This window comes from Arachis ipaensis, chromosome B08, assembly GCF_000816755.2.
Source record: "Arachis ipaensis cultivar K30076 chromosome B08, Araip1.1, whole genome shotgun sequence".
Taxonomy (NCBI): domain Eukaryota; kingdom Viridiplantae; phylum Streptophyta; class Magnoliopsida; order Fabales; family Fabaceae; genus Arachis; species Arachis ipaensis.
The window spans coordinates 127665553-127673390 of NC_029792.2; the positions used below are offsets into that span (position 1 = coordinate 127665553).

A 7838-nucleotide genomic window follows, 5' to 3' on the forward strand; every position below is an offset into this window, starting at 1 on the left:
TACGAAGGGGGAGGGGAGGGGAGGGGGACGGCGCTGGCACCGGCGAAGCTTGGAGCTGCTGTCGACGTCGCCGTCGCCGAAAGAAAGGAGAGAAAGGGATACAGAGAAACGGGGGGTGGGGAGAGAAAGAAAGGGGGAGAAACAGGGAGGAGGGGGAGAGAACGGGTCCTAGCTGCCGCCGCTCCTAGCCCTCGTCGTCACCGCCTCGCCCTCGCACCTCGCCCTCCTCGTTGAGCCATTTCTGCTCCTCCTCCTCGCCCTCGTCGTCACCGCCTCGACCTCGTCGTCGCCGTCGCCTCCTCCAGAACTCTGATGATGATGACGATGATAATGATTTTCTGAGTTCTGGGTTCTGATGATGATGATAATTTTCTGAGTTGAGTTCTTGTTTTTTTGAGTTTGAGTTTGAGTTTGAGTTTTGGATCTGAGCTCTGGGTTCTGATGAGGATAACGATGATGATGTTGATTTTCTGAGTTTTGGTTGGTGTGATGCAGATGGTGATGGAGTGGCAGTGGGTGGGGGTGGTGTTGGTGTTGGTGTTGGTGTTGGTGGTGGTGGTGGTGGTGGTAGTGCTGGTAGTGGTGTTGGTGCTGGTTGTGGCGGTGGTGTTGGTATTGGTGGTGGTGGTGGTGGAGGAGGTAATTGTGTTGGTAGTGGTGAGGGTATTTTTGTCAAAAAAAAATTAAAAGGCAGATTTTAATAAGAAAAAACATTAAAGACGATTCTAAATCGAAAATTAGATGAGGGACGGTTTCGATTTTCACACTCAACTTTAGGAACCAAAACAGTACTTATCCCAAAAAATATTATTGTCAATTGTGAAATTATCTTCACCATTATTAAATTTTCTATTTGTAAATGTAAAGGAGTTTAAAATTTAAATTGCAAAGAACAGACAAATAAAATAAATGTCTTATAAATACCTTTAACCTATCGTATAATTAATTTTGAATTCAGAATCAATTACGAAATTTTGACTTACTAAAAAACCAAATATCATCAAATATGCATATAATTGATTATGCAACTTCCTATGCCAATTGAAACATGTATTGAGAACTGACCAAGCCAATTGATTGATAGCGGTCATTGATTGAGTAATGAGAATGTCTAATTGGCTTTTCTTTTTTCCATTATTACTATTGTTGGAGGGTATCTTTTTGTTTTTTGAATTCTTGTTATTTACAATTTCACATTGAAGGAGAGACATATATTAATTATGTGTTTTTTTTTGCCATATTTATTACTCAATTTTCTAAAATGGGGTTTCAGTGTGAAAAAAGGAAGTTAAAAGAATGCACACTATTCTGGTAAAATATCGAATAAGTTATGGTACCTTTAATTGTTGGACCACCTTTGTCGAGAAGACTTTCGATTAATCATCGACTCTAATACCACTTGTTAGGCCGCCGTGGGGAGCTAAGGTATTAAGTTAACCTCCACATCAAGCATCAACTCCCCTTTAGCTCGCTCTGATACCACTTGTTGGGCCAATCGTGGGGAGCTTTTGATCACAGGGGAGACTTCGGATAGAAATCAAGTGAGAGAACATAAGATTTAGCTCGCTCTGATACCACTTGTTGGGCCAACCGTGCTTTGATACAACTTGTTAGGCCAACCGTGCTCTGATACCACTTTTTGGGCCAACCGTGGGGAGCTTTATATGACAAGGGAGACTTGGGGAAAAATGGGGTTTCGGTGCAAAAAAAGGAAGTTAAAAACATGCACACTATTCTGGTAAAACATCGAATAAGTTATGGTGCCCTTAATTGTTGGACCACCTTTGTCGGAAAGACTTTCGATTAATCATCGGCTCTGATACCACTTGTTGGACCGCCGTGGGGAGCTAAGGTATTAGGTTAGCCTCCACGTCAAGCATCAAGTCCCCTTTAGTTTGCTCTGATACCACTTGTTGGGCCAACTGTAGAGAGCTTTTGATCACAGGGGAGACTTCGGAGAGGAATCAAGTGAGAGAACATAAGATTTAGCTCACTCTGATACCACTTGTTGGGCTAACCGTGCTCTGATACCACTTGTTAGGCCAATCGTGCATTGATACCACTTTTTGGACCAACTGTGGGGAGTTTTATATGACAAGGGAGACTTGGGGAAAAATGGGGTTTCGGTACGAAAAAATGAAGTTAAAAACATATACACTATTTTGGTAAAACATCGAATAAGTTATGGTGCCTTTAATTGTTGGACCACCTTTGTCGGGAAGACTTTTGATTAATCATCGGATCTAATACCACTTGTTGGGTCGCCGGTAAAACATCGAATAAGTTATGAGACTCTTCCTTACTTTCTTTGATGTGGGACTAATTTTATACACTTCATACATTCTTCACACTCGCAATATTAACAAACTTCTCATCAAGTATCAACTCCACTCTAGCTTCACCTTAAATACCCCTCTAGCTTCACCTTGAATACCCGTTAATCGGCTCTGATATCACTTGTTGGACCACCGTAGGGAGCTCTCAACCACCAAAGAGACTTTGGGGAGGAATCAAGTGAGAGAATATAAGATGAGAAGACACTACATCCAACTCAAAACCTTAAAGTAGTAAGTTAATGGGTCTCTTATCTTATAAATTCTTTACTCTTTCTGACTTTTTTAAATGTGGGACTAATTTCATACACCTCACACTTGTAACATTAACATTAATGTCTTAATTAATAATAGTACTAATAATTTTTGAATTCACACAACACATGGGTCTTCTCATGAAATGGCAGACATATATATTTAGCATATACAAATTAAGTGCGTGTTACAGTGAAAAAAAATGAAGAGATAAAAATTCATTCTTATAAATAGTTAGATATTTATTTAAAAAATATAGGATAAAATATTATTTTGGTTCCTAACGTTTGGGCCGAATCCTAATCTAGTCCTTAACATTTTAAACGCCTTATTTCAATTCTAAAATATTTCAAAGTCCTATTTCAATCCCAAAAAATTTTTAAACAGGTTCAATGTTGTCCTACCATTAAATTTAACACAAACAACTTGTATATGAAGAACCAATAAGTAAAATTAATCTATCAACGATCATTGATATAAAAGTTTTTTCTTTGATTTTGAAGCGTTGACGATTCATTATCAGGATTTGGAGTTTTGAACAAAAAAAGGGTAAAATACTAAATTAGTTCCTTACATTTGGGCCTAATCCTGTTTTGATCCCTAAGGTTTAAAGTGTCCTATTTAAATCCCAAAAAAATTCATTTAGTTTTAATGTAATCCTGCCGTGAACTCACTAATTCTAATTTTTAAGTAATAAAATTAAAACCCTAGGTGTGGAGAAAAAGTTGAATCAATATTCCATTATTTAATCCAATGCCCTAAATTAGTTCAAGTATAGAAAGAAATTAATATTCTGGACATGCGACATATCTAAAGTATACTATATTCTTTGAAAATGGTGGAAGGAGATAGTGTGGAAGCATGAAAATGGCACCCATCATAAGCGCTACTCGGCCTCATTGCCACAATTGCATGGAAGATTTGGTTAATTTGAAATGTACAAGTATTTAAACAAAAGTCAACTAATAACTTTGAAATTATTGCGGTTGCAAAAAAACTCTCGAACGAATTTTATCACTAAAAAAAATAGCTTTATTTTTTCTCATATTTTCTTTTCTTAGTTTCTACTTTAATTAGTTCATGGGTAATTATTGTCTATGCTTTAGTAAAAATTTTTTTTTTAAGAGATCAAATTAGATTTTAAATTTATATAATATACTTTAATTTTATTAAAATTGACCAACCTCAATTTACCCCAAAATTTTTAATTTCATTTTTGTCGCAAATTAAACCCTAATTCCCAAATTAAACAACAAAAACCCTAACCTCTTCTAACTTAACCCTAACCACCGCCAATGTTTCCCTTCTCTAACCAAACCTAGCAGCAGTAGAAAAGAAAGAAAGAAACACTGAGGGTAGAGAGGGGAGAACGGGAGAGCAGAGGAAGAGGGGAAAAAGGGGCACCATATGCAGTCATCACCGCCGTGCCGCGTCGCTGCTCTACCGCCGTTAGAGCTTCTATCGCTGTCAGAACTACACGTCGTCGCTGGAAGCATCTTCATCACCATCGTTCTATGGAGCCGAGCCCACGTCGCTGTCGCAAATGAAGAGGAGGCCGCGTCAGCTCGCCGCCAAGCCGTTACCGTCGAGGTTCCGCACCAGCACCATTGTTGCTGAGTTGGTCCGCGCTAGCACCGTCATCGCCGAGTTGCTTCGTCTTCCAGCCTCCATCGTCGTCGTCGCTAGGTTGCCCGAAGAAGGGGATCGGGAAGAGAGAGGGAGTTTGCATCCGTTGCTGCTATTGGAGGGCAGGACCGTCACAGAGAAGGGTTGAGTCGTCGCTGTCGTGCCTCAACCGCCGTCTATTTGCTGCTGCTATTGTTGTTGGAGGTCGTCATCGTCGTTAAAAAAGGGGAAAACAAGCGAGTGACGCCAAAGAAGGGGTTTCCATCGCTGCCGGTCCCTGTTGGATTCCACCGTGGAGAAGAGAACGACGCGAGGGAGAGAGGGAGACAGAGTCGTGCGAGCCAGAGGAGCCACCGTCCTTGCCGTTGCCGCCACGGTCGACGGTGAGTCATGCACCACCATCAGAGTCGAAGATAGCACCAACCTTCTTCTTCTGGTTTCGATTTCCCTATTCTTGAACCTGTAAACTTTAATCCTTACTCTGCTTCCATTTTGTTTCTTAGTCTTTTCTGTTCTGAGTAAGGAAAACCAATGTTTTTGTTTAACACTGCTGCTCTGCCTTTCCTGTTTGTTGATGGAATTATCATAGGTGATAGTATTAATGGTACTAACGAGCTATTGCAGTTGCTACCGCTACTGAAATCAACAAAGAAGGGATCATCGCGTTTAAATTCGACGGGTTCGACTAACTGAGGTAGGGGTGCTTTTCTTAAACTTGTTTTACTTCCCAGAGTTGTTATAAATCGATATTAATGCGTAAAATACATTTTTGTGATTTCATAAATCTTATGAATTGAATTGAGTTGCTTTGGATGAATGAGATTTATTAGTTCGATTAATTGGTTGATCGATTGAGAAAGTTGAACATTCTGATTATTTGACTAATGTTATTAAAGTGGTTTTTCTTGAATTACTGGAAGAGATTTAATATTGGTATTTAGAATAATTTTGGAGGTATTTTGATTTTAGAAAAGATTTAATATTAAAATTTGATTTAATATTGAACCCGATTTGATATCTGAATTTGATTTAAAAACAATTTGGAAAAGACTTGATATTTAGTAATAGTTTGTTCATTGAGAATAATTTGCTATTTTGGTAATGATTCGAAAGGGTTTGAGGAATTGATTGGTTTGATTTTGGAAAGAATTTGATTTTGTAAACAAGTTGAGAATGGGTTGAAAAATGTGGTTTTGGTGGGACCCGCAAGGGTGGCGTAATCTAAATTTTAGAAGAGATGCTGCCCAAAATTTTTATAATAATTGGAGACTTTATTTAAAAATGGTTATTTAGAAAGACTTGGATTTTCAACGATTCTATGATTTGATTTTTGGGATGACTGTATGTGGCCGGAATGGTCGAGATGTATATGTGGCCGAAAAGGTCGAGATGGCAAGGACTGGATGTGATCCCGCTTGCGTATTAATTTGAAAATGTGTTTGGATGGCAAGTTGAGGACGGAAGTTCTCTCTCTTGTCGTGATGTGGATGTGGAGAAGGTGGAAAGGCACTCTCCTTCGTATTATATCCCCCACGTTCTTCTCTGGTTGCAAGGTGGAAAGACACACTCCTTCGATGTGGAAAGACACTCTCCTTCGTGAAACCTCCAAGAGAAGGTGGAAAGGCACACTCCTTCGATGTGGAAAGGTTCTCTCCTTCGTTTATGATCCTCCTGGAGATGTGCAACCTAGAGACCAATGTCTGGGTTAGCTACCAGATGTGTCGGGTTCTGGCAAAGTAACCGACACGTGAGCTCAGAGCTAGTAGGATAGACATTCATTATATGCATTTGTATGTTTTGTTTGAGTTTGAATTTGTTTTGGTTTACCTAATTGCTAAACTGTTATTAACTGCTATCTGATCTATTTGCAGTAACTGTTATCTATATCTGTGTTTTCCTTGTTTGTTTTGCCTGTGTTTGTTTCTGATGTGGTACTCTTGAGATCAAGTATTGATGATGAGATGATGATTGTGTTGATTGATTATGCGATGGCTGAAGGCCGTAATCGGTTTCTGATTTGATTGGTTTCTGATTGAGAGATTAGTAAGGTATGAAAAATCAAGCTGGTTCAACATAGACTTAATGAACCTATGCCTGGAACAGGTTGGTTATTCATACCACCTAGAAAACTGATTAAGATTTCCTCATAAGAAAAGAAAGGTTTTGGATTTATGAAAAGTTAAATTTTGTTTCCTTGAAAAGGTTTTCAATGATTAGCCATTGGTTATTAAAAGATTCATAAGACAACGATAATCACTGAATCCGAAAATAGTTTTCTTACTAAATGTCTTCTTATAATGACTTTGAAGATCTGTGGTGAGGCCATGTGGTTAGGTTCTCACCCCCTACAGACTTTTCTTTCAGGAAATGGACGAAAAAGCTTATGAAGAATAGTTGAGTTTGGCTTATGCGATTGAAGATGGTTTAGTTTAGTTATTATTATTCTTCCCTCGCCATCAATATTATAACTTTTGTAAGAGGGATAGGAGTTTTGATATGTGGAGTTTATATATTGGTATGATGTATATGTATATATATTACTTGTGAGTATTATAAATTGTATTGAAAAGTATGGATGTATGTTTTGAAAAATCGGTTTAAATTTTAAATAGGCTTATATTTTAGTTTTAAATATTATCAGAGTCGTAATACCTGAGTTATCAGAGTGGCACAGCCGGAAGCGTGACATTTTGATAGTTAGGGTGTTACATTATGGTATCAGAGCGGTCATTCCTGTAGAGCCTGAGGAATGGACCGACTATGCTTCAATTACATACTCAAGCGTTTGTCATGTAATAAGTCTCATTCAGATAACGAGAATTAGAGCTTTATACACATGACGGTCTATTGATTAATGCCATTAGTCTTGCATTACATAATTCCTATTATTAAGTTTGGCAAGCTTAATATTAGTGAATTATGTGTATGAAAGCACTAATGGGTTGTCATAGATGATATACGAGTTATAGGAAATGCGAATCGCGAGTTTTGGAAACGTTAGGAGTTAATGCTTGAGGTTACTCGGTTAGGTGTTTTAAACTCTGCGAATATCATGTATCTTGTTTCCTGCTTGGTATGCTCTAAGGTTCTTGTCTGTAATTCTTTTCTTGGAAAATGATCAGATTATCTTCCAATTCTGCCCTCTTGTTCACGTGCACTCTTGTTGAATCCTAACTCCATATATTTGCTTAAAATCCTTGGTGTATTTACTTTCTTTGTTTAGGCACTTCCTCTTGAATCATATATTCTTTGACATTTGAACCTGTTTTAATGTAATATACCTTTTTTAAGTTCTTATTCCGAGTCTTTCGTAGACAAACTGTGATTTAGTTTTCCTCTTATTTGATGATAATTACAGCCATTCTTCAAATCTTAACAAAACTGCTTTTGATTTGATATACACTTTTCTATATAAACTTCGAAAGTTCCTTATACAGTTTAAAATTAATTGTTTTCAATACCTCGCCTGTTCCTTCACTGATTTATGGAAATATATTTACTTTAAATACAACTCGAATTTGTTTTAACATGACACAATATTTACATTTTTTATTGACTTTCTTGGATTTTGTAAAGCAATTGCTCTGTTCTCCTCTATAGTTTCTATTGGAGTTCTTTGAAATC

General features: G+C 37.8%; 1 long non-coding RNA gene across 1 annotated transcript; it reads left to right on the plus strand.

Annotated features, from left to right (window-relative positions):
• Window positions 3864–6803, plus strand: LOC110266138. The gene is made up of 3 exons (XR_002353125.1): window positions 3864–4676; window positions 4804–4908; window positions 6579–6803. It is a non-coding gene; the product is annotated as an uncharacterized LOC110266138 (long non-coding RNA).